The 26,225-nt window shown below is 45.3% G+C and overlaps 1 long non-coding RNA gene across 4 annotated transcripts in view; it reads right to left on the reverse strand.

Moving 5' to 3' along the window:
• Positions 1 to 230: 230 nt before the first annotated feature.
• LOC114870057 (uncharacterized) overlaps positions 231 to 26,225 on the reverse strand; it is a 51,269-nt gene continuing 25,274 nt past the window's right edge. For 2 of the 4 annotated variants that reach the window (XR_003788250.3, XR_003788248.3), the window contains 5 exons: positions 18,380 to 18,714; positions 6,416 to 6,490; positions 4,071 to 6,342; positions 3,409 to 3,970; positions 231 to 2,883 (listed from right to left, as the gene is read on the reverse strand). This is a non-coding gene — a long non-coding RNA (uncharacterized LOC114870057). The remainder of the gene's footprint in view (positions 2,884 to 3,408; positions 3,971 to 4,070; positions 6,343 to 6,415; positions 6,491 to 18,379; positions 18,715 to 26,225) is intronic. The other 2 variants (XR_003788249.3, XR_008692508.1) reach the window with 2 other exon arrangements.

Here is a 26,225-nt window from a genome sequence, read left to right on the forward strand (position 1 = left end):
TGGGCATTCAGTACTATACGCCATACATATCTATAGCTAGTACATGATGCATATTTTTTGATATAATTGATATGATATGATATGATATGATATGATATGATATGATATGATATGATATGATATGATATGATATGATATGATATGATATGATATGATATGAAACGGAAAAATTAGATGTTGCCTATGTAGCAGCTCTGAGAGAGTCAATGCAAAGTTATTATATTGTACAGTAGCACAAGCTTTATATCAAATCCCACTTTATAATAAAGCTGTTATCATCTCACTTTCACTAACTGTAAGAACAGGGGATGTCGGTGCTTCAACTTATGCAGCTTTGTGGAAATCTGTCAAGCTTTGCCCAAGTTGCTTCTCACCATCATTTAATCTCAGTCGTGCTTTATACGAGATGCTAATTGTCATGTTTTACTGTAGCATCCAGCAGCATCCATTTATTACCGTTAGTTTATTTATTACATGTTATGGTATGTTCATCTTAACATATTCACGCACAGCATCCTTTTTTGTAATGGTGTTGATTTGTTCTGCATAACCTGTAGTGTTGTTTCAACCCCGTTTCCAGTAAAGTGCAGTAAAACTTTAGTCTGTGTTTATTGTTCCTCACTATTAACAGCCCTACGTCAGGGACATTACCTAAAATTGCTCAGATGGTCTACATGCTTAGTGATAAACAGGAAATACTTTTGAGTGTTTGTTGTTTGTTAAAGCAACCAATAGCCAAAGTACTCTCACATTTACAGTAATTATTGTAAGAAGTGGGATCCTTAAAGCCAAAATAAACAAATTACATGTCCCACTATAGCAATCATGGGATAGACCTGCATCGTATTATACTGTAGATTTGAGTAGTGGCGATATAGAAGCACACTCTTGTAAAGTTAAAGGCACATATTTACTCCATCACTGGGTCTTTCCACTGACATTTGGCTTGACCCAGAAGTTCTGCCATCATCAAGTCATCTGCAACAGAAAGAATGATGTGGCATTTCCAGTCCAATGTGTCTGATTCTGGGAAATCTGTTATTAAAAAGTGCTTTTGTTTTTGAGATCGAGATGGTTCTGTTTTCAAGCTCAACATCTTCATTGAGTAACTTTTATGTAAATGAAAGCAGTGTGTGACGTACAAAAGGCAAAACCCCACAAAAATAAAACATTCTTGCTCTTTGGAAACAAGTGCTACTTTACCATTACCAGTAAAATCCAGAAAAATTTGAAAATACAGATTCTTCCAGTTCCCATCTGTCTTTTTTTCCACCTTGCTGGATTTGCTGAGTGGTACAGTATTTGACAGCGGCTTGACAGGGTCGGTTTCAGACGCGGTCGGGGTGGTGCGGAGGGTCATGATGATGTCCGTATAGACTTCCCAGCAGTCAAGGAGGCAGATGGCGCCTCGTTCAAAGTGCTCGCTTGTTGGTGTGGAATGTTTGGTGGGCAAGGTGATTCCGTTTAAAGTGTGAGTGGCTATTTCGGCAAGTATAAATACCCAGTGTGATGGTTTGTTTGTCACTGCCGTGGCCTGTGTGTTGTGCATGTGGCCCAGAAACACAGCGGGTCTTTAACTTATGTTATCATCACACATACAGTAGAGCAAAGTCATTCATGCATTTTATTATTTGCATTTAATTAATATTTACCATTATTATTAATTGCATTAATTAATTTGCTTAACAAATGTGCTGCTAAAATAGTGTATAACCATGTGAACTGATAAAAACAAAGATGCAGATACTGACACAAATATGTACAGTACGTCTCAAAACCGTAAAGCCCCTGAAGTCATATCTAGGTGCCTGACTGAAAACAAACTCTGTGCCATTCACTTGGCAGACTGCAATTTACCTTGGACGGCAGATGTGTTAGCAGTGCCAGCCTTAGCACTTTGTTATGAGAATCGTCTACATGGCTCAAAAAGAACACAAGAAGCAGCTTTCTTTTTCTGTTGCTTTCTGGGTCAATGAGTGTAATGAGTGTGTGTGTGTATGTGCGTTTGAGTGTGTGATCAGGGGACGGGCCCACTCCTCAGTGCATGGCAGATTCTGGGAATGGGTGGACCTGGAGTGTAGCCTTTGTATGAAGAGTACACAGCACCACACAGGTACCAACCACAGCCACTTACTGTGTCTCTGCGCTATTTAATATTTACTAGTGAGTGAAATTCCTGGTTGTTTTTTTCTCTTTTATAGTATTTTATACATCTTTTTACAGGAACAGGACCTTTGGACAGCAATCATTATTTTTCTGCTTGTCTATAGTGTATAGAAGTTCATCACTTGCTGAATTTTTGCTTAGACTAAGCCAGGACAGACTGCTGGACCTTTTGATAGTGCAGGCCTCTGCTTTTGCTCCATTGTTCAACAATACATACAGCAATGCAGAAAATGTATGGCTCTCTTTACATTCACAGATCTTCACAAGGTGCAGCAGCATCACTCCCGTAGTCATGCGAAATGAAGAGGTCAAAAAGGTCAAGCAGGACTTCCCAGCTTGTAGTTGCTCCATTGCCAAAAAACAGGTTCCGGGTAGTTTAGGTTGGGGGTCAAGGATCAAACATATTGATTACATCATGGAGGACTGATCCTTGACCATTCCCAAACACACACATACACAACATTTATCTGTCTCCATAGCGACACTGTGAGTAAGTGTGTGTGTGTGAACACAGCGCATATTCACACATACTTTCCAAGAACCTTGTAAAGCAGCAGTACCTCCACATACTGTACCTCCAGTGCTGCCACCGTAGCACTTTGAAAACAATAGGGATGGAAGGATCCCGTCTCCATGTGAGCGCTTGCCATGGCAACGCCAGCATGTCTTCATTAAGGATCCCAGAAACATTCTGCTGATGATCCTGCAACATTCCTCCTGCCAATCAAAGAGGAGGAGCAATGAAGTGAGAAAACGTAGGAGCAGGAAGAAACATCTCCTTTGATTCATGTTCAGATGCTCTTCTCTGGGCGATGCCAGTCTTTGAATCGAAGCAAAACTGACTTGATTACTGTAAAATCTCCTTGAAATAATTCTATTAAGAACATCTGCATAACTGTTGGATACACGTTGGAGTCCTCAATCTAAAAACCTCAGTTCCAGATTGTTTTCCCCCAATCCTCGTCTCCTGAGGCTGAGTGAACTCTGGGAATACATTTCATTTACTCTCGCTCTTTAGCTCATAGACCGTCCCTTCATGCACACGCCAACTGAGCCAATGAGTCACAAACAAGGCACTAATGGAACTGTGACAGTAACTTGGTTCAGACCAGCTACTGAGAAGACCTGGTGAGGCCTGAGATCACCATCTGTACAGGTGTTCATACAGTGTAGCAGTTTTACTATTCATTGCTTATTGAGTTCGAGACAGGCCTGTATGAAGTGTGTGTTGGTCACGTTTACCTTTGGGAATTTGGGAGACGAGGCGCTGCTGCGTTCGTGGAGCTGCTCAGTGGATGTCAAAACCTCTTGGCTGTGAACCTCGAACTGCGTGCTGCTTGAACTGTTTTCACTGTTTCACGAACAATCAGTTTCTGGAATAATCCTGTATCTCTGAGTCACGCGACGTTTTTCTGTTGCCCCGTCCTGTTCCACTGTGCATGCCAGTGATGAGGAAATGCGCACCCGGCGAGAGGCTCGGACTAGTTCAGGCCGTCGGTGGAGTAGTGCGGCGCGGTCCAACCCAGCTGCGTCATCGCTGCGAGTTAAATGTGTGAACTTGGAACACGGAGCAGCTTTGCTAATTAGCACATGTGTTGTTGATGCACTAACCTCCTCTAACAGAACATCTGCATGTGTCGGAGCTAGAGCTCAGGACGTGTAAGTGGCCAGCTGTTTCAGCGGGAGTTGGAAGGCACGCAGCAGTGGGTTAACTTCATTCAAACTCTTTGTGTGGCCTAGTGATGCTGGATTTTATATTACGCTCTCCTTCAGTTACCCGTAATAAAACAGGGTATGGTTTTCTCTTTTAAGACAAGTAACAGTGCATGTGTTACAACCTTAGTCTATTGCTTTGACACTTTATAATTACTTATAAATACAGTAAGACAAGAAAAAGGTCTCACTGTAGCCGTTTGTGTCTGCAGCCTTTCTCTTGGCTATGAGAAACCTTCATCTTTGTCAACGCACGCTCCATGTGGAGCTCCAGCTCCCCGTGCTACCCCTCAGTTGATTCTCAGGAGAATGTAGCAGGGACTTAACAATTTGAAAGTAAGTCGCTGGATTCCCCTTGGAGCCATCCGCGCTTTAAATGCATGCACTTACGCTGCCGCTGCAATTAGGCCTCCTGTGGAAATCTCCTGTTGATGGGGGGGGCTAGAGGAGCTCAGGAAGACAAGGAGGAAGAGGGCTCAGTGAATGGCGGGAGACAAGTCGGGGAGGAGATGAAAAGAGGGGAGAGGAAGAAAGAGAGAGGCCACACGTTCATTAGACTCAGCCTTGGTGATCACAGGGCTCCGCCGCAAAAACCTCAGAACAATGGCCCCTGTGTGTGTGTGTGTGTGTGTGTGTGTGTGTGTGTGTGTGTGTGTGTGTGTGTGTGTGTGTGTGTGTGTGTGTGTGTGTGTGTGTGTGTGTGTGTGTGTGTGTGTGGCGTCTCTCAGATAAGGCGACCTACTCTCCTTTTCTCCTCATCTCCTCTCATGCCCTCTTGTTGCTGCTCCTTCTTTCCTCCTCCTCTGTTCTCTTTGTCTCCCGCGCTCCGAGGCCTCTCCCGAGATGAAAGGGAGAGGAGATAAGGGCAGGTAAGAGAGTGCAGGAAGAGAAAAACAGCAGAGAGGAAAGTGATAAGGAGAGAAACAATGAGGGCTTTGATAGCATGTGAGCTACTCTGTGCAGTGTGTGCATGTGTGTGTTTGCATAGATGTACATATTGTGTCTATATGTCCCGCAGGGATGTGCATAATCTTAGACTTTGTGAGCAGAAGTCTTTGTTTTGAATAACGAGTTGACGGGTGAGGTAGAGGTGAGGGCATGAAGTGTCTTCCTATTGACCCCTCATTTTGGGATTATTGAGCTCCCTTCTTTTCTTTTTATTAGCACTTACTTGTCCTGTTAAGCCAGCATTCCTCCTTTAGCCATTCATTACCTTGCCCTAGAAGAATCCCACACGCGCACACACACACACACACACACGCACACGCACACACACACACGCACACACACGTTAACTCACCTGTTTCTCCCATTTGAGGCTTTGCGGCCCTTTCGCTGCCCTGGCCTTCCTCTCCATGTCTCAGATAGGTGTGGTTTTCCAATCTGTCCTGCTTTATCTATTACAGCTTCACCCACCCAGCGTCAGACCAGGCAGCCATCTACCACTAGTGTGTGTGTGTGTGTGTGTGTGTGTGTGTGTGTGTGTGTGTGTGTGTGTGTGTGTGTGTGTGTGTGTGTTAGTGGGTTTCCTCCTCCCCTCCCCTGCTAAAAATGTAGTTTCTGGCCAAAAACAATGTGTCATATTACTATCTTTTTGACAGGTGCTTTGATCCATGCAATGACGTGTGCACCCCACATTCTGGCTCGTGGGAGAAGAGACTGGCATCTCTATGATATTAGCTTGTGTGTGAGTTGCAGGCGGGATATACACACTGCTACACATTCCTGAGGATATGGAAGCACAAGTGCCTCCAGGTTAAAGCTGAATCTGGGAGATGTGGCGTATAGGGAGCAATTTATTTAAAATAATTAATATTGTAAAGTAAATAATGTTTTAGGAGTATGACACAAAACTTTCACAACAGCCATCCACATACTGCATCACCATTTCTTACTTAGCTTGGGCTATATTTAAGTGCAAATTTCAGCCATATGAAACAATAGGATGGAAACATACACATTGAGACTTAAAAGGCAAAGTAAAGAAATGCCCCTGAACAGAGTTTTCATCATGGGCTGCCCTACTTTCAAGCAAGCGGCTCCTTTTTGCCCCCTGGTGTTTGTTCCCCTTTTTGGGGGTGCTCGACACTCCTCGCCTGCAGTTCCCTCATTGTCCTGCAGGGGGCAAGCTGAGCAAAGGGATGCTGCAAGGAGCCAGTGGACAGCGTTTGGTGGCTGCACAGCAGGCGGAGCTGTCTGAGTGGGAGCTGAAGGAGTGTGTGTTCGGTGTAGAGCTTGAGTGGTGTCTGCAGGGACGTATTGTGTTTCAGCATACCAGCTCTACTGCATTAAGATCTAATCATCATCATTAAAAATGAAATACAACAGCAATAATAAAAAGTTCAGTTTGTGACTTACCCAAATAAATTAATTTTAGTACAAACCTCCAAAAAGTTCCATATCTGGTGATGAATTCCAGCCGTACGAGGGGTGGTGGTGGATAAGCATCGACTACAACCGGAGCTGCATGAAAGCATTAAGTTTACGTTGTGTACAGCACAGGAGACTCCAAACAGACAGACATGAGTCGACCTACAGCTCAGTGGGTGATTCTGCTGGAGCCAAGCAGCTGCATCCCGGCCTACAGGGACCGTTGTTGCATCCCACCAGGCTGGTTATGAATAAACAACAACAAGGAAATATGAGCCCACCGCTCACACAAACCCATTACGTCTAGAGTTTCCCTAAAGTCACAGGTGGTTGAGGTCAACACCAACTTATACTTATTTGGTACATTTTGGAGAACATATCATGATCACGACTAGTATTTCACACTTGTTGGCTCTTGCCTTTATTTGAATCCTTTTGTCTGTCAGATGGCGTTTAGAAGCCACAGTCTGTCTGTTTCACTAGTATAATTGCACCTCGCGCCATCGTCTTGTGCCAGTAGTTGTTTTAGGGCCTCTGCCTCCTATTCTAATTAGGTGAACATTCATCAGTCATGCAGTTGAGGTGACTTCTTTCTTAGGGAGAAGAGAGAATATGCCTTCTCTTCTTCCTACAGTAGCATACTGTCTCAATAACTCCTGGTCATTCTCGCTCTGGCTGTTAACTTTGTGACCACCATCCTTTCACAGTAAGAGGGGCTTCCTGTGTGAATATAGAGCAGAGAAAAGCTTTCTGGTTGTTCTGTGATTCCAAAGTTGTCCCATAACCTTGTTCCTGTATCTACAGTATAGGGAAAGTTTAAGTGTAGTATTTAAATTACACCGTACTAAAGACAAGTCTCCACCTTAAGGATAATAAGGTGTAGGGTAGCATTGAACTTGACCAAACTGGAAAGCATTTGTCATTTCTGTCCCGGTATGACCTGCCATGTGCGTCATACAAGGACAACTTGGTAGCTGATCCTATTTCCGGCCTAGTTTCTCATGTTTCCTCCTAAATTCTCTGATGGCTAAGGCAAACACGACAGAGCGCTGCTCCTGCAGTCACACAGGCTCGCAGCTTGTGCACCGTGCACACGGGCCCACCTACTGTGCAGCTTGATGGTGCAATTGGGATCTGGTTTTCTAGAAAGGTTAAACAACGAGACCATGCATTTCTTGTGTACATCGTTTGCCACGAACCCAAATCAACCACCGAATCTGATTATTCAGTCATGTAGTTTATCAGATATGTCAAGAGAAGTGCTTGTAGAAGGACTGTGTAAATACATGAGAGAGGGTGACTCAGCCTAAACAAGCTTAGCATCAGACAAAGCTCATAAGCTCCTCCAGAATCCTTCGCTGTGTTCTGCCATAGCTGGGCGGATGCAGACGGTTCATTGTCTCCTAATGATCGGACAAAAATGATAAACGGATGTTGTCATTTGTCACTCCTTCCTCGCATCGTCTGGTATTTTTAACCGCTGCCTTGCCATATGAGCCCATAGTCTAAACCTAGTGGTGTCACCTCTTGTCTCTGGACTACAGTGGAACCAAAGACATAAACACCACTGTGCATTGTGGTGACTGTCACTCCAATGAGCACATCACTCGGGCCTTCAGAGTGATGCAGCGTCCCATAATGGCCTCAGTTCACTACAGTGACACAGTCTCATGTCAATGGAGCGGGCCACAGTGATGTAAGGAACCAAGCATTTCTCAGCTAAGCCATACCAACGCGTCCCGTGTGACAGACGTCTCTGTGTGTCCATTGTCTGTGGAGGAACCGGGTGACAGCAGCGTTCCTCTCCTCCTTTCCCTCCCAGGAGGCCCGTGACATAATGGGAATCCCCCGTCATGCCAGCCCTACTGTAGATGAGCCGTCAGCTGACGTCTCTGAGTGGGGAGGGAGGATGAGTAAGACTCCCTTCTCAGTAGACAGTAGCTGTCCAAGCGACAACTAAAAGGCTTCAATACATGGATGTTAGTTTTCAGTTAGCTAAAGGAAGGGTTGGCTAAGTTAGATGTAGCACTATCAGTCTGGGCCGAAGTAAAACACACAGTGTTGTCCGGTGTGATGCTCTTGCAACCAAATTCAAAGAAAGAAGAAGTGGAGAAAGGACAATGTGGAGGAGTAACCTCACAGGACAGCAACCTCTGTCCAAACACTCTGTTGCAAGTGTGTGCTCACAAAGGATCCATGCAGACACATGCACATGTCCACACGCAACCTCTGCACACGACATAAAAGGTGGTGAACCACATTAGCCAGTGAAGAACTACTGTAGTGGAATGCCTGCGCATGTGAAGTTCACGCTTGCAGGTGTCCAAAAATACGCCTCCCATACACATGACCCTCAGATATGAACGTTTAATGCCATCACACACACACACACACACACACACACACACACACACACACACACACACACACACACACACACACACCGGAGCGGAAGTGGGCTGCCATGGCACTAAGAGCAGCAGCTGTGAAAACAGGCAGTAAGTGATGTCAGAGCAGAAAGGGACTCTGGCAAGCCGAGCCGCTTTGAAGTGTTCAGAGCTGCCACAAAAACCCAGGGAGGGGGTCAGCGTGAGGAATGAAGCTGGCCCGCAGTCCCCAGCGAGAACGAGACAGAGACACGTGACCGCGCCGCGTCGCCATCGGCGCTTCTGGCCGACGGCTCCCCAAAGCTGCAGGTGCAAAGTTACAAGCCTTTCCCACTCCCTCTGCCCTTCCCCTCCTCGCACAGGGAAAACACAGGAGAGGCCGGCGGGGGCACGGCTCCAGATGTGCCAAGTCATACCAGCGTGCCGGCGGACGATCAAAGGCTACAGACGGGAGGAAGGAGCGGGCATATACCTTCACGTGCGTGTCTGCTGTCTGAGCGGACCGCGTGCACAGGTGTGCGTTAACGTGCTAATGCTTTTACGTCTTTAGCCTCAATGGAAACTCTGCAGCATTTCCTAAAGAGCAATTAAAACGGTTTCATGAAGAAACGGCCACTCTGTCTCACCGTACACACGCCGCACCGTCGTTTCCGTTCCATTAGCCGATGTTAATGACTATCGGATTATTCCAGAGCGGTCCCGGCTCGGGCCGCTGCGTGAGCGAAGTTCAGAGACTGGGCACTGGTCTAGCTGGCAGATGCGATGGTGTGATCTCAGCGGGGGGTTCGTAGGGTGTGATGTCTGGCCTCCTCTTCATCAAAACACTTCTAAATAGAAAGTGACTGGCGCTGATGATGCATTAAGACAACAGTCTGCTTGTGGCTTGTTTTACTACATACTACATTACCTGTGTGCGTCAGTCAGTTCCACCAAGCAATTTGTAGCTAACGCTGCTTGTTCCTTGCTGTCAACGTTGTTGTTAATCAAACTCAAGGTGTCTCATAGTCTCTATCTCATAAATGACCCCCCCCAGACATCCATGAGGCCCGAGCGCTTGACCTTCTGACCCCCTCTAACCAGTGGGCGGACGTCTTCCAGGCATTTTGACAGAAATGCAGCCCTCCAGTCACCTTTCCACCGCCTCTAATGGCTCCCAATAAACGTCAAAACAAATCACCCTGCTCTCTCGCTGCGTGACACCCGGAGGATACGTCCGCACACGATGCGCCTGCCGCGACTTGATACAGACACTAAAAGAGGAAAGCGCTTCGGGAGGTATGCTCCTTGTGTCTGCGGCCGGTGATACGGCAACACGTGGCCGCGCCGGATGTGCTCCGGGGCCCCGCTTTGTTCGACGGGGATACAGTCGCTCGCTCAGAAGACCGCTGCCAGCGCTGAGACATTCCTTAGGAGTCGAGGCAGATACGCGCGCGGCAGGTTCGCGAGAAACATCAGCGAGGAATGCGCCGCATCCACTTGGGTGAAGCGGCCGGCATGCGGTCGGGAAGTGGCTCGCGGAGGGTCTGGATCTGAAGAGACAGCCGGGCAAAGTGGACCAACACTGCGAGAACACGTTCATCACCTGAATGCCTGTAGGGTGACTGTGGGTTTAATGAGTCACGCAGACTAGGGTTGCAAAAAAATCTCCAGTTCAACAAGGTTAAAACCAACACCGATTAAATAAAAGAGGTGACGTGCACGGGACAAAATAACAAGACGCTTATGGAACATGCCTGTAGCTTATGCAAGGGATCCATTACTTTCAAATAGACGCTGAGACCACACACCTTTTTGCTCCTGGGTCTCCCGAGAGTCGGTGTTTTGCTCTCATTCACATTCTTTCACTTTCCCGACACCTTTTACTTCATCAAATATCCGTCCGTCAGCGTGCGTCAGATTCCTGCACACACACTTCATCTCTTTGGACTTTCACTCAACCTTCTGACACAGGCGGCGTTTCATCCAACGCCACGTCTTGTGAAAGCCTTTCACCGCCACACTGCTCTCCTTTAATCCCCGGTCCAAGCCCGTAGGATCTGGTATGTCTCCCTGAGCCGGGGAGCAGGGGCGGCTTTCTGCCCCGGCTTGTTCTGAGAGAGAGAGAGAGAGAGAGAGAGAGGTTGAGAGAGAGAGAGAGAGAGAGAGAGAGAGAGAGAGAGAGAGAGAGAGAGACTTGTTTCCAGCTGCATGCTAAGAGGCTGTCTGACATGTCAATCTGTCAGCATACCCACCGAGCCCTGAGCTCAGGGGATGAGACTTCACTCCCTGACCCTTGGCCGCCAACGTTTTGACAGAAACTTGGTTTTAAGATATTTGGATGTCCCATGACTTTATAATTCCACCTTGAACTATTCTGAAATTTGATAACTTTTCAAAACTGACAATCCAGTTTTCACTCTTTTGTGCCATTCATTTATTTTCACCACACATGCTCCTATTTGGGTAATAGGATAGATGCGCTTGTGCGTCCATTTAACTAGCATATACTGCAAATATGTATTTTTAAATCTATTATTACTTTCATTTATTTACGTGCAGTATAAGCTAATCACATGATTATTATTAGCCCTTGCGAAACCACTTAGCTCTGGTAAAATGTTTCATATTTTAGAGTAATGAAAATAGATTGTAAATGACCTCATGCTAAAACCATTTTTATGTTTTGCGTTGGTGATATGATCAAAATTTCTAGATTGCCCTGATAAAACTGACGACATAGTCGTCAGTTTAAAACTGACGACTATGTCGTCTGTTTTATACGAACGGTTTTATCTGTCACTCAATCTTGTGAGAGCTACGTCCCTAAACGGGGCCGTGCGTGCATCACTCCCCTCCATCCTGGAGACAAACAGCCGTAATGGACGCGAGCCGTCACGGCTGACGAAGCTCGGGTTTGGAGCAAACGCTCAGGACGGCAACTGTTGAAGCTCAAATGACAGTGATGTCAATAATTACAGCTTTTTAGCATAGCTGGAGGTCAACTAGCAAATGGAGTCCCTGGCGGTTTGTATGCGTTCCTGCATACGTTGGTGTGTGTGTGTGTGTGTGTGTGTATCACTGTGCATTTAAAAACAGTGGGTGGCTTTCCTTCGTATTTCTCTTGACTTCATGTCTGGTCTGTGGAGTGAAAGGGACTTTTTCTGCCCACAGCAGCTGCTCACATAGTCCGTCATCTGCTAATTCATCTGGTCAGTACTGTATGTCAGTCAGCGAGTGAGGGCAGGGCCTCTGAAACATGAGTCAATTAGATTTTTAAAAACTTTGTAAACTCGCATCTAAAATATGGCACGTTCATTTTTATAGCAGTGCCAGCTTATGCATTAACAGTAAGCCATACCATTATCACGGGCTATCGTTTCAACATTTTGTCATGAAGCATAAACAGAATTGGAACCACACTTCACTGTTTGAGTGACAAGTGAGGCAGAGGACGGGGAGTGGTACAGTAAAGGAAATCTATAGGGTACAGTAGATTAAAGAGCATGAAGCATGCATCTGTTTCACTTTGATGATTCCATGTATTCGTCCTACTCATCCAGAAGGTTACGATTATGATGTATGGCAGGCCAGTCATGCCCAATCAGCTGCCTCCCCCAGTCTGCGTTATTGCCCTCGTCCCTGCATATGTTCCATGCGAATACTGCCGTGGAAGCACAAAAAAGCGGTTGATGTGGTCAGAAATGTTTCGAGCTATGTTTTCGCGGGATCCATCTTTCGAGCGCACACAGGAACCGCAGTCCGTGCGCTACATTCAGATTTTTGTGTTTTGATTTGGGTGTAGCATGTCAATTTGTCAATCGCGGGGCCAATGTTGGAGAGTGTCCAAGTGCTACAGCTGCGACAGAATTAGAGGAAGACGTGGCTTTTTTTACGTTTGAGAAGGGGATTTGACAGTTCAGTGATTACTGTTCGGGCGTTTTAACACAAGGAATTGAAATGACAGGTTTGGTTTAGTCCTAGAGGCCTAAACTACGGGGAAATTTGCCATCATGCTCTACAGTACGTCAAATATGACTTGGTGGTGGAGGAAATACCCTGTTTAGTTGAAGCTAAAACAAACAGGAGCCATAGGTGGTTTAAGTGATAGGAAGGAGAACAGACCAAGTGTTTATTCTTAGAAGCCCCCTCCTCTCTCTGATGACTGACCGGAGAACAAAAATACACACAATCATTTGACTACCCACACGTCGCTGTCCTGATGCAATGCTGTCTTTGCCTTCTTCCTCCTTCACTGGAAGCTCTCTCACAAAGATGACAGAGGTCTCGGATGAGACCCACAAGGCTCATGACGGGGGGGAGCAAGAATAAATTACAGAAGGAGTCGTGGAGAGTAAAATAGTACTGCTGTTACGTGGAAGAATCTGACACTAAATGCGTCTAGATCTGAGGAGGAGTGAATTAAGAGAGGAACTGATGTACATTCAGAAGTGCATCACTGTTGTCTCAGCATGACTAAAATAATCCACAGTCTTGTCACTGAATACACTCATGACATGAAATACATTCCAAGCATGTGTTTGTCTGCAAGGTAATGACATTTGAGAGACTAATGGGTTGTTTTGAAACAAACATAAAACTTACTTCGACACACACCTTCGAGCTGCTTTATGTCATTAGAAAAAAATACGGAAAGTATGTTCAGGGGAAAATATGACCGCACAACTGTGGAGGATGTTGGTGTGTGTGTGTGTGTGTGTGTGTGTGTGTGTGTGTGTGTGTGTGTGTGTGTGTGTGTGTGTGTGTGTGTGTGTGTGTGGTCGTAATATGTAAGTACGGTGAAAATACAGTGTCTTCTGTCAGGCCCAAGGTGCAGCTACTTTGTCTTAAAGCCAAAGACGTAAACATATAATTTGAAGCCTGTGTCCTGTTTTGTTCTTCCTTCTTCCATCGCCTCTGTGTGGAAAGACTAGTTTCCTGGACACTTCTGAGGACACGATAGGTTGTTGACTTTGGAGCGGTCTTGCCTCTTCCCAACAACTGTTCATGAGAAGCTCCAAAACATAACAGAAGAGGTGGGATGAGAATGTGAACGTTTCCCTTTGCTGCAAAGGTTATAACCTTTCTCTGAGGCAGTTTAATTTACAGTATGTTGAAACGAGGGACGTTGCAAAATCATGTTGGTAGTTAAAACCAAGTCAAGTTTGCTTAAAGCTGCAATAATGCCGTAAATAGCTGTGTGACAATGGTCTTAGCTCATGAATGCTGTTGGCTTCATAGGCACAAGCTTATTGTGACACTACTTTTACAAAATCTTTGACTACATAAAATTAATGGAAAAAGTCTTTGATTTGAATGGAAATTGTCAGCATCTTTTAGGCTTGATGCTGCTCTGACTCTGCTGTGTGACTTTGCTTTTATTTCCTGAAGCTGAAGTGTTTTAAATCAGTCTGAATCTGAATTAGTCAAAAACATGAACCAGTCACTAAGTCACTAAGCATGTAGCAGTTAACCAACAAACTGGTAAGTGAAATCTTGAATGAAATTCGTCAGGTGTAAATGAACTAGACTCCAAGTAAATTCTGATGTTGATTCTCTTGCCAGTTATAGAAAACATGCCACTTGAGTCTGTACTGTGTCCACCTTAGCTCAATCAATGATGTAATTGTTGCAATGTGTGTAAAACTTTATTTTCCCAAAAATCCCAGAGGCACTACTGTAGGTGTGTTTGCATGTCTGCGGGTGTAGTCAGCGGTAACCGTAAACCATTTCAAACTGTTCAACTCAAAACCGATAAATCAGGAAATGCGTTTACCCGCGGTGCCAGCAAAATGAGGCGAGCAAAAAGTCCAGTGTTACCAGAGCCAGCTGTTTTCAGGATGTAGTGTTTGTATTTGTTTCATGTCGTCGTCTCTGTGGGCTACGGTTACTGTAGGCCCAAGGGAACGCGGCCTCCGCTTCTGATTCATGCCGACACAGTGGGCGTTTTCTCACAGGAAGCCTCACGAAAACAATGCCGCTTTTTGTTTGTCCGTGTTGCAGTGCAAAACGTAATTCCTGTGTTTGTGCATTACCCACCCTCATTATCTGTCTGTATTCCCAGGGCAACCTGTGTGATGCCGTAGCCTGATTGCTCATATGCTACAGTACCTGGAGCCCCACGTTACCACAAACACACAAGTCAGGCACCAGTCTAGCCAGAGAGAGCGGAAAAATAAACCCACCGGACCCAATCTCCAGGCCTGCTCTTTGTCTGCCACGTAGTAATTGTTTTGGTTCGTGCACAAGCAAGTAAATACGTGGCGTGTAGTATTTGCCATCTTTCAGCAGACTGGCCTGGTTCACACAGTCTGTGCTCAGAAACAGGTGGGATGCGGGGAAAGGAAAAAAGACAAATACCTTCACGTGCACATACAGTATATTTGACTAATGAGCAGCACATGTACCGTAATGTGGACGCACCATGCAGTGCTGTGTGTACATGCTGTATAGAAGCTTGTTGATTTGATTAAAACACGTTACAGGACAAACATTTTTCAGGCTTGACCTACAGTGATGGGACCTCATGAAATCTATGGCGATGAAACAATGCAGGGACATGTTTTTCCATGTTTTAATGTTAGTGTCTGGGTACGATCCGAGCCGTGCCTCAGTCTTTTACTTTGGCCTCACAGCTAAGAGCTGGCTCTTAGTATTAGGACTGTCAGCTCAGATCTGTTTGTGCAGTCACATTCCCCAGACTGCACACACACTACAGGCTGCAGAGTGGGTCAGTAGGACAATGGTGAGTGTGTGTTTGTCTGGGTTTCACTTTTATTTTCATCTGAAACCCCACCAGGGATCTGATATCCTGCAGGTCAGAGGGAATGGTTGATTGCACAGTTGGCAGGAATTTTAATGGGGATTTTACATGACAGAAAGTAGAAAAACAACTGTAGCAGGTGAAGACGACACATGCTGAACGCACAATGTCTGTTTTTTACATATGTAGCATATACTGTTTTGAAATCCTGCCCCTTTAATTGGCATTTCATGGGTTCAGCATCATCAAGGCTCCGGCAGTGAAACCATGCATCCAAGCAATAATATAAAAGGAAAGAGCCGATAGCGACATCATAATGGAAGAGACAGAAGACGCTTAGAATAATGAAACCCTTTTTTCCACATGATACATATTTGTTTTTCGTGCTGGTCTGGGTCGGTTTTGTCCTGTGATCACTGACTAAAGGCCAAGTGTAATATGTCTGGGAATGATTTAAGTGGTAAGAAATGTGAATGACCAAAGGAAATATTTTAAAACAAGTAATTCCTTTTGTGTGAAGTCCTTTAGTCCTTGCAAAATGGGAAAATGAGGTCCTCCTTTTCCATCTTTCAGGAAAAACTGCAAAATATACACAGATGTTTATAAAATATAGTTTAGAGATCTGAGTACTGTAACAAAAGGTGCTGTGACACTTGCATACAGTATGCAAGCAACAGGATAAATTTCAGATTGAAGCATCAGGTACTGGACTCCCAACAGTTACAGTACATTTGAGACTGAGTGATTTTGAACATGCATACTACTGTATACTGTATGTTGTTTTCATAAACAAACTCTACATTATTTTATTATGAAACACCACGTTGTTGATAGATGAGATGGGACGTACCGAAATTCTGCACTTCTTTAGAGGCCATTTGGTTTAAGTTCATGTCCATAGTCTCAGCCAGTACACATGCACGGGGGCAGAGGACTTTGTCAAACAGCTGAATGATCCAGCTGAATATTTTAGAAGTTGTGTATTATTACAATTAGGAATTGTATAGAGGCATGTGTAGTTCGTGCAGAGCCTCCAAATGGGCTAAACAGAAGCGGCTGTTCCTCCATATAAATGTTCCATTACGTGCCTTCTGCAGGAGCGTGACTCGGCTGTGCAGATGTTCAGCAGACCCTCAGCTGCCTCACCTACAGTATTTCTCCATCATCCTACATATCCCATAATGCACCTCTGAATTGCTTTTTGTCAGTCCACGCTTCCTGGTAATTAAAAAGGCCCACACAAATGTTGACGGCATCTGTACTCTACATGCTCATATCATTTACTGCCACGTTTCCCTTCGGCCCCCTGTCTTTTCACTTCTGGATGTATTTGGCAAAACCATTGGCAGTTATATAAAACATTTGTTCCTTGCTCCAATAATTAGGCAACCCTGGAGCACCTATCCAAGCCTGGGGGCTGCAGAAAGAGCCTGGGAATATGGCCTGTACCTGCTGCAGATCCAATGGAAAATAGACACGCTGCACTTCTTAACAAGTAATTTAATCTGACTTTATGTCCGTAGTTTGTTTTTCTTCAAAGAAGAGAAAAAAATCATAATGGGGTGAGATAATTTCACATGGTTCCAACACAAATCTTGTTACTAGAACGTTTAATAAGACAGTGTTTTTCTTCTATGGGATCCATTCAGTTGGATTTTATAGAATGTACTTGTTGTTTTCCATTATTTAATTTTATTGAAGCTAAGACACAAAGGTGACTCCCTCTGACTGTACACGGATTACAATATACTGTAGCCCCATTGTTTTAGTCTTCTTCATTTTTCCCTTCATCCACTATCTCTATTTTTTCCTATGATGTAACATTTGATATAAGATATGATAAGAGACAGAAGAACAAGCCAGTGTTTTAACTACATTATAGACTCAGAAGACTGTTATGTAAATGCATATAAGATGTTTTAAATAGAGTTGAGAATAGAGCCCACGTTAGGTGCAGGTCAGCCAATATGTGAATGCCTCTCAATTCCAGCATTATCACATGTTTACTTACTGGACGTATTAGGTGGGTGTTATGTTATTTAAATTTAAGACAAGATAAAGCCACACTATTCGGTCTCTGGCGAATTTCATTTGCAAAACACAGGGTTCACGTTTTATCAACAGGTCAATCTTCAGCTTTTAGGTGGAGCTTTGACCTTTTCATAGGGACCGTTTTAGTTTCCATTTCAGGGCTTATCCATTATAAACATGCAGGTCAACATTCCTGGGTAATTAAGGCCTGCAATACAGGGCATGTTAAGAATGAATAGATTATTATTTCCACTTGAGTTTCCATAATAAGCGCCAACTAGTATTGAAACCGTTTTTCTTGTCAGGTCTGTTTTTAGTCAAGGTTTTGTATAATTTAAATCAAATGAAAAATCCGTAATTCGCTTCAAAGCAAAATGGCAAACGCACACCCAAGACCGTTTTATGTGCTGTGTAAAACCCGTTGTCCACCTCACTGCTCGGCTAAAACCAAATGTTGTTTACGTTGAGAAAGCACGTAGTAGTTCCAGCATCCCTAGCTGGTATTTACCCGGCCAACCCAAGACATACCTATGCAACAAACCCTCAAATTACTGCCTAGTTTAGCAATCAGGGTGCAGCTAATCCCACTTAATCTGACCGCTGTCCTGCAAATGACCAGTGATAGCTGGGGACTAATGAGAGACTGACTGCTGCCTGTCTAGCCAAGTGGGATTGTCAGTCGTCCTCTGGCTGGCACGAAGGCAAAGAATGCCCGTAAAACATTGATGGACGCGCCGAAAAGACCGAATTGAGGGAAAACAAAAGAGGGGAGGAATGGCTGGAGGAGAAAAAAGAGGAAGTAAAGCAGAGTTGAGACTTTTAACGTACCTGAAGTGTGAGTCCGGGGAGGAAGCGGAGGAGGGGTGGTCGCAGCTACAATAACACAGTCTGGCAAAACTTACAGAATACACTACACACACACGCGCACACACACACACGTGATTGTCCATATGCTCTAAAAACCTTTTCCTACCTGCCAGGACTTTCTTGTGTCACACAGAGCGCCTCGCGAAACACACGAGTCGGCAGTTCCTCCGCTGTCTCTCAACACAGCCCAGGAAAAAATGGTTGTTCGTGTCACTGTGTGCGCGCGTAGGTCCCGGTCAGCTAGTGCAGCTCCGCCGCAGGCACGGCTGCTGCTCGCCCCCACATCTGGCTGCCCGGCGTCTGGCCTTGGCCTCGGTTCACAGCCTGCGGTGGTCTGCTCCGGGCCCGGGCTTCCCAAACGCATCTCGCGTCGCGTCGCGTCGGACACGCCGGTCCAGACCCTCGCGCAGAGACGAGGCCTCGCCGGGCTGCGGGTCACTTCTAGAAAAAACAAGACCGTGAGTTTGGAGTGCGGCGGTGATTTAGGGCCACGGTGGTAGCAAACATGTCACGGATGTGGATGGGTGAGGATAGAAAAGTCTGATTTAAGTGAAAATAAGGTTTTAGTTTACCGTAAATAAGCTCTTTTCTGCACAGCTGCGGGTTGAGCGAGACATGTTTTTGCTCTAGCGAGGAAATTACATCATTCAACTTTCCTGACTTTACTCTCCTTAACATTTTACTACTCTGGACAATCTTCGTCCTCCCACGTTGGAGCTCAACATGGAACGTAATGGCTTATGCTCAGTGTTTATGTGGCTTTTGTTTTTGTTTTTTGTATATTAGTCATAGTCATGAACATGCAGTCATGGTGCCGGTAAAACTTTGTGTGGAAGCCTTTTTTTTTTCTAATGGGACTTGTCAGACAGTTGTAGACACAGTGTGTATGTAGCTAATGGTAATTGTGTTAGACAGATCATTATCATTCATCATCAGATCATTTGTTATCAGTTTATGAAACACCTGAACTCCTGTCCTGAAATGACCCTTTTGTTGTCATATAATCTTTGGTGAGCATGAGCAGCGCAGAAAGAGAGGAAAGAGCAGAAAGTAGATGAAACAAAGATGAAAGTGGTGTCGGGAGCGACGGGGAAAATATTTAGTGGAAGTGTGTTTGAGAACGTGGCTTAAGATCACAGTCCTGAAGCTGGGGGAAGGCCTGAGTCGGCCGAAAGCTGCGTGTGTGTGAGGGGAAAAAGTTGCTCCCGCTCCTGCTGCAGTTCTGCGCACTCAGCAGATGTCTCCCACTGATGACACACACAGACCCGAGCGCTGGCCTCGGATCAGTGTTTAGGCAGAGAATAGGAAAAACAACAGGGTGTTTGAACATGTGTTACTTTTGTGTTTGAACTTCATACAGTACAAGCCTCAAGGAGCAGCAGGTCATTAAAAGCAAACCTCTATGTAGTCGGTGTCACATCAGTATCAGCATCTGAAGTACTGAAGCATCAGGATGCTTTGTGTTGACAGGTAGTAAAAAGTATGTTAGTGATAGGATCTCAGTTCCTCTAGTACTGTTTTAGGGAGTTGTATTTACCTTACAGTATGCTTTTACTGTGATACATTTTGTAGTGTACAGGACTGTATGTTCTTGGTGTTGATGTAAATGACCCAGAGAGCATTTATTTCCTGGAAACCCTCTCCACGTTCGCTTCCGTGAACTCTTTCCATTCATCCCACGGCTCTACGACTTGAAGGCTGTGCACCAGTAGGCACCGGGCAGCAGGCAGCGCCCTGGACAGGTTGCAGGTAGTTTTGCCAGGATAAAAATGCACTTTACTACTTATTAGGCAACAGTGTTGTTCATCTTAACTGGCTGAAGCCCGTTTCTCACTGTGGAAAGGTTTTGGAGCCACTCGGAGGCAGATCTGGGCCGTGTAAACAGCCTACTTATTCCGATTATTTACAAGAAGCATTAAATCATGAGAGGGAGCTTCCTGTGCTGCACACACACCATGAGCACAGCCTGTTTGTGCCCCCTGCCTTTATTGAGCAACGCTTCTGTGCTGAGTCTGCCCCTGAAATGTACTACAATCATAACGTCTGTTCCCCTAAAGGGCTAATTACTCCCTTCACCCCTTCTAAGACAGTCTCACACACATTAAATGGAAGCATCTAGATAAGGTTGTCATAACTGCTGGCATTGATGCTGGAAAGTCACATTGGTGGGCTACTGTACGTCCATGTGAGCGCGGAGAATCGTCCCGGTTAAGTAAACCCACTGGTACCAAAGTTCAAAATCTCCACCACTTGGCTGCGAGGTTTGCAAGAAAATGACATAACAGCATGCGCAGACTGGCCGTCGTGGCGGAAAGTCATTTACTAAAAAAAGACTGGGTCAGTCATGGCTGACATGCCACCATCAAAAGGGAGATTTATTCTAGACTCCTTGGGGGTAAAGCGTGTCACCGCTGCTATAGTGCAGCAGCTAAAAAACAAGCCAGACCGTACAGAGCCACGATTATGCAGTGCCAGTAGCCACTGGGCCGGGCCACTGGGGGCAGAACAGCCATACTGTGTGCAAAGATGACTTTTAGATGTCTCGTTAAAGCCGCTAAAATAAAGCCCCCGGCGCTCCAGAAGACTCGTCTGAAACTTGTGCCCCGATTTTCAAACCGCATGCTTGTCATTCTTCATGCGTCTGCAGCAGCTCAGATTAAGAAAGATGTGCAGCAATTCTGTTCAGCGTGTTGGTTACACAATGTCTGACCTTCACAGTGGGAAAGGGTCACATGCTGTTCGACACTGAAAGCCCAAGTGTCCGACAGGCAGCTAGTGCTGGGTCAGGAGGACTTCATTACCCAGAAGCCCTCAAATGGGTCATGTGGTGTCAGGGTCGCATATCAGATGAACTATATATCAGATTTGCTACCATGCTGCGAAACCCTATCATTCAATAACCTCTTACTATTGCATTTTATTTTCATGTAAACTGTTTGCAACATTCTGTCAACAGATGTGTCCATAAAGCTCCTTCAGCAAGTGAGAGATGGAGTGAGCTGTGTGTGCCCATCATAAAAACCTAATGTCATGCTGCACCCCTTGTGTCCATTTTTACCTCCTTCTGCGTTTATAATAGGAGCACGTTGGAAAATCCTGCTCTTCACTCAAACACGGTGACGCTGGATAATACGGTGGAACAGATGTGCTGTTAACGCATGCACTCGGCGTAAACAAGCCTCCGACTCCGACTCGGTCATTGCTGATCGGACATTTTTTCTTCCATATCTGTCTTCTGCTCCCATCTGTCACCAATTTCCAAATCCAAAACATCTTTTTGTGAATTTTTCTCAGCCAAACCTGGCAATTACTGTCCGGCTGAAAGCCTGCTTTAAACCCTGCTCTTTGTTATTATGTCAGGAGAAGCTCACAGTGCCTTACACGACACCAGCCCCTCCTAGAGTCTAAGTGTTTTTCTGTCTTCGCTTTACATGGTCATTATAGAATTGTTCCTCATCAGAGATATTAATAGTGACTAAAGATGGCTGTTTTATATACCATCACGGCTGGCCCACCGTGTTCCTCAGAGAAACGCTCCACACGCGGAGTTGGAGGACTTAACAAATAACACCACAGGCCACACCTGACAGAGGAGCTGAAAGGACGGACCACACAGTTTGTGCCCTGAGAAGCTGGGCTACGAGATCTATTAACACAACAAACCACTGGGCGTAATTTTCCCACAGATGAGCCAGCTCCTCGCTGCTGGGGAATGTCCCGCGGATGTCAGGAATATACCTCAGAAATGCCCAGCTGGTGATGCAGGTGGAGGCTGGGCAGCGGGTTGTACGTCTGAGGAAAATAAAGTGTTTTAATTGGAGTTCTTAATCAAATAAGTGTAAGTAATAATGTAATACTTCGAATGAGGCTGTTTCTCATTCTCTCAGCAGTTCATTTCAGTGTATTTCTTAAAAGATAAAAAAGTAAAATTCAACTTAGTATCTTATGACCTGTGAAATGAGATAAAACTGCTAATTGCTACCATTACCATTTGTTTATATCTGAGTTTGAGTTCATCTCCCTAAACTGAAGGTAATCCTGGGTTAAGCATTTAATTGTGTGTCAGGAAATAAATGGAAACCTTAAATGCCCCGACACCTCAGGACTTTCCACGTTGCCCTGGTATTTAAAGGCCGGCTTTGAGCTAAGTGTTCGAGTCGCTGCACCAGGAGTGAGCTCATCCCTGAAGTTGGTAGTTGCACTTGTGGCAAACGTCTCACACATGTGGGCCACAAGATTTATGCTGTGTCTATGGTGTGTGGGCGTCTCATGGGATATGCAGAAGCTTGGTCAATATGTTTCTCCCACTAGCTGTCAGACATGTACACAGTTCACGCGTAATGTACAGTATAATTATGTGAATAAACTGTTAACCGAGACAGAAGTTTGCTTTCATCAGTACACTCAGCTTCGATTTTGCTGACTCAGCCCTTTGAAGGTCTGACGGTGAGGTTTTTATTAATGATACACGACAGCGGCCCTTGTCCAGCGGCCTGGCTTCCCACTCTTAGTCACACCTAGTGCTGGTGACAGGCGGCCCAGCGCTTTGATGTGAATCCCACATCCAGCGGTCCGGATGCTGTTCAGTCAGATCAAAGGTTGAACGCACACGTTAACGTCCAGCTCAGACCAAGCGGTTCGAAGGCTGGGGTTAAGTCAACATTTGTTCTTCTGACACTGAACTCGCCCTCAGTCTTGGTGTTTGGACTTTGCTGCTTTTCTTTCCCAGCTGCTGCATACATTTGGTTTTAATACCAAAGTCGGTCAGTGTCAGTCAGGGCTTAGATCGCTGCCAGGAAGAACTGCTGCAGAAACCGAAAATCACAAAAATGCAATAGAGAGATGGACTTTTTCAAATTGTTAATTGCTTCCTCTGTGAGTTGTGCGTCATTCAGCCAACAGGGTTAATGGGGTGAACATTTCTCTAATCCTGCTTTACAAACCTGCTGGTTTTGGCCTTGTCCTGTGGGAGGCTCCCAGTTAGACCATCTTAGATTACGCACTCTCATACAGAAACTCACACTTGTGAATTTTAGTCATTAGTCACTGTGGTATCCGTCTAGTGAGCATTACAGACCAAACAAGAAACTTTAGAAACTACGAGACTAAAGGGTAAAAAAGGGAAAACAGATTAAATTGTTATTTTCCTGTAACTTTATGCCTGATGACAAACTTCATCTGTTACCATAGAGCTTCACTGCTGGAATCCTCTGTCATCTCAACTAGACCATCACAAAATGGGGAAAATTAGCACTACGAGAGTACACACTTGTGCCAAAGCTCAGATTCTATGTTTGTTTCTTATGTGTCTGATGGGACAAACAGCACAATGCTAATTTCAGAGGTAGTGGCGGTCAGTAATCAGAGGAAGGCCACAAGTCACCTTGAGCAAAAAGACGTTGGAGTAATAGAACCACACGATGATTAGACAGAACCAGAAGCCTGCACAGAACCAGGACAAAGACGTTCTAAAAGAACTGTCCAGATCGCCAGAATATGGGCCTGAGCCACAGTCACAGACATGAATGTCTTTGTACTTGCAAACACGCACATAACAGCACACAGTTCACACACTAACACCCATTGTGCCAATTGCCTCGTTCTGCACTCGCTGCTTCCTCCAGCTCCGCTTCGCCCTCCGTTAACAAGGAACAATCAATCAGGGTCATTTCCTGAGCAGAGTCGACGTCCTGTCTCACAGGATGTGCCTTAAGAGGGTCTTGGGCACTGGAGACTTGGTGGGCAGGAGCAGCGGAGCCCACCGCTTTCATGGCAGGAAATCTCGACATGCCTACTAAACGCTGTGTGTAACGTAAACCCAGGCACCTGAGTGCAAGACGGAAAGATCTGCAAATTAATCCCTCTTAATGTAAACGGTGTATGCAGCGGTTTAATGCAATATGGACGTTTATGCGCTCATAGTCTGTTACACGCAGTGTGAGAGAATGGAAACTGTACGTTAGCACATCTGGGCGCAGCATTAACACCAGACCCTCGCTGCAAGTTTATTCACACCTTCTTCCTCTTCCTTTTGGTTTGACATAGTATTTGAAACACATTAAATTCTTTTGCTTTCATAAACACATTGTAAAAAAAAGATGCTGATCAGCTACTAGCTCACACACACACACACACTCCAGTCCTTCCACTGCTACCTTGTCCTTCCGTGGGCCGTGTACAGGAGTTGGTGGAAGCTCAATGTCAAGCCTCTGCTTAGCGAATGGTAAAGGTCGGGCCGTGGAAACTTATGTCACGACAGAGGCGAATTTACACCCCTCTGGAAATATTTCACAGCATTACAAGGAGGGCAAAGGACGAGCCCGATCCCCGAGGAAAAACATTAACAGTGGAGCATTTCACCGAAAGCCAGACTTTAAAATGGGGCAGGGCTCTGTCGTCCAGTTTTTGTTTTGTTTCCTGATACACATGACAAATTTACAGTGCACATGAACATTAGACTTATTACTTACTGTAGAGCTCTTCAATAGGTGTCTGGCTTGAGACACTTGACTTAACTATAACAATCTTCATTGAACATCAACCATCACAGTAAGAGGCAAAATATATATATAAGATTTAAAGGCGCATGGAAGGCCACTTTTTGTGCATTCTGGTACATTCACGAGTCTCTGTTTAAGAAGTGCACTTGCCTGCAGTTGGACAGAGTGGAGCTGCAGCGTAGCCGCCTATCACAGACAGCAACGTGCTCCCGCGACACGAAGCTACTGCCGTGTTGCAAGGTGCTGTGTGGGCTCAGGTCCTCTAGAGTTTCAAACTATCCAGCTAGAACCCATTCTAGCTGGAGGTCCAAGGTCCATTCACTGTTGACCGCCCATTGTTATTTTGGCCATTACCGTACTGTTAGCCATTAGCCACCGTTAGCTGCTAGCTTAGGCCAAACAACAGCAAGCTGGATGCTGTGACCTGTGACCCTTCTACTGTATGACACCTAAAATAACCTGGAAATACCTACTTTGAAAACTTAGCATGAAAAGCAATAAAAGCAGTCATGTTATGTTAAAATATCCCAGTTTAGATAATTACTGACCAATTTATCCCATCATGATTTAAATGACTACGCTTGGTGCCTTGAACTACTTTAACTATTCCATCCTATTTTCTCAGTGATAAATAAAATGTGTCTTGGGACTTCTCCCACTCATTTAGACGTCTTTCCCAAATCAACACTGACAGAAACACATGCAGCCACAGCATTTCAAATCGCTCACAGGCAACATTACTCTGCCAGAAAATGGTGGCCGTACGTCACTACATCTTTGAGTCACTTATTGAAGCACGCTGCAGTTTTCAGCCGTGTGGGTGCAGCTAATGAAGACACTGACACCGGAGTCAGTCCTACGCAGGCGAGTGACTCAGGCTCATGCTGATTAAGGGATCCGCTAACTCCTACTCTCACCCCTCGACCACGGCTGTGGTGTTGTGTTTATCCAGCTGCCGGCCTGCTGCCTCAGACAGAGACCCCCTCAGACCCCTGCTCCTGTCCTGGCTATCTCCTGGACAGATGGAGGGAAACCCAATCCGTCCACTGGTGCATTACTCGTTCAGCTCACTTTAGCGATATATGTTCACACAATTACAGCTAACTACAATATGTCACAACCTCGTCTCCGTTCCAGACCTACAATACAAACAATATGTGTGTGTAATATATACACGAGAGCAACCCATGGGGATATTTAATGCACTGCTGCCAATAACTGAAAAAGCCATTTCGTTCAGAATTTTCGTGCAGTTGGGAAGTTGGAAGGAGTCAGACTCTGACTCTCAGCTCACCCACGTCAATGTGGATTTGCAGCCCGACGCCCAACAGAATACGAGTATGGCTCAGTGGGTTAGACTCTGGAGATGTGTCGAAAGCAATGAATAGAACCAAAAAATAAAGTGCATTCATATTTACGTACTTGGCTTCTGTTTGAGAAGTTTTACTGTCG

The sequence above is a fragment of the Betta splendens genome, chromosome 2, assembly GCF_900634795.4.
Source record: "Betta splendens chromosome 2, fBetSpl5.4, whole genome shotgun sequence".
In the NCBI taxonomy this organism is placed as follows: domain Eukaryota; kingdom Metazoa; phylum Chordata; class Actinopteri; order Anabantiformes; family Osphronemidae; genus Betta; species Betta splendens.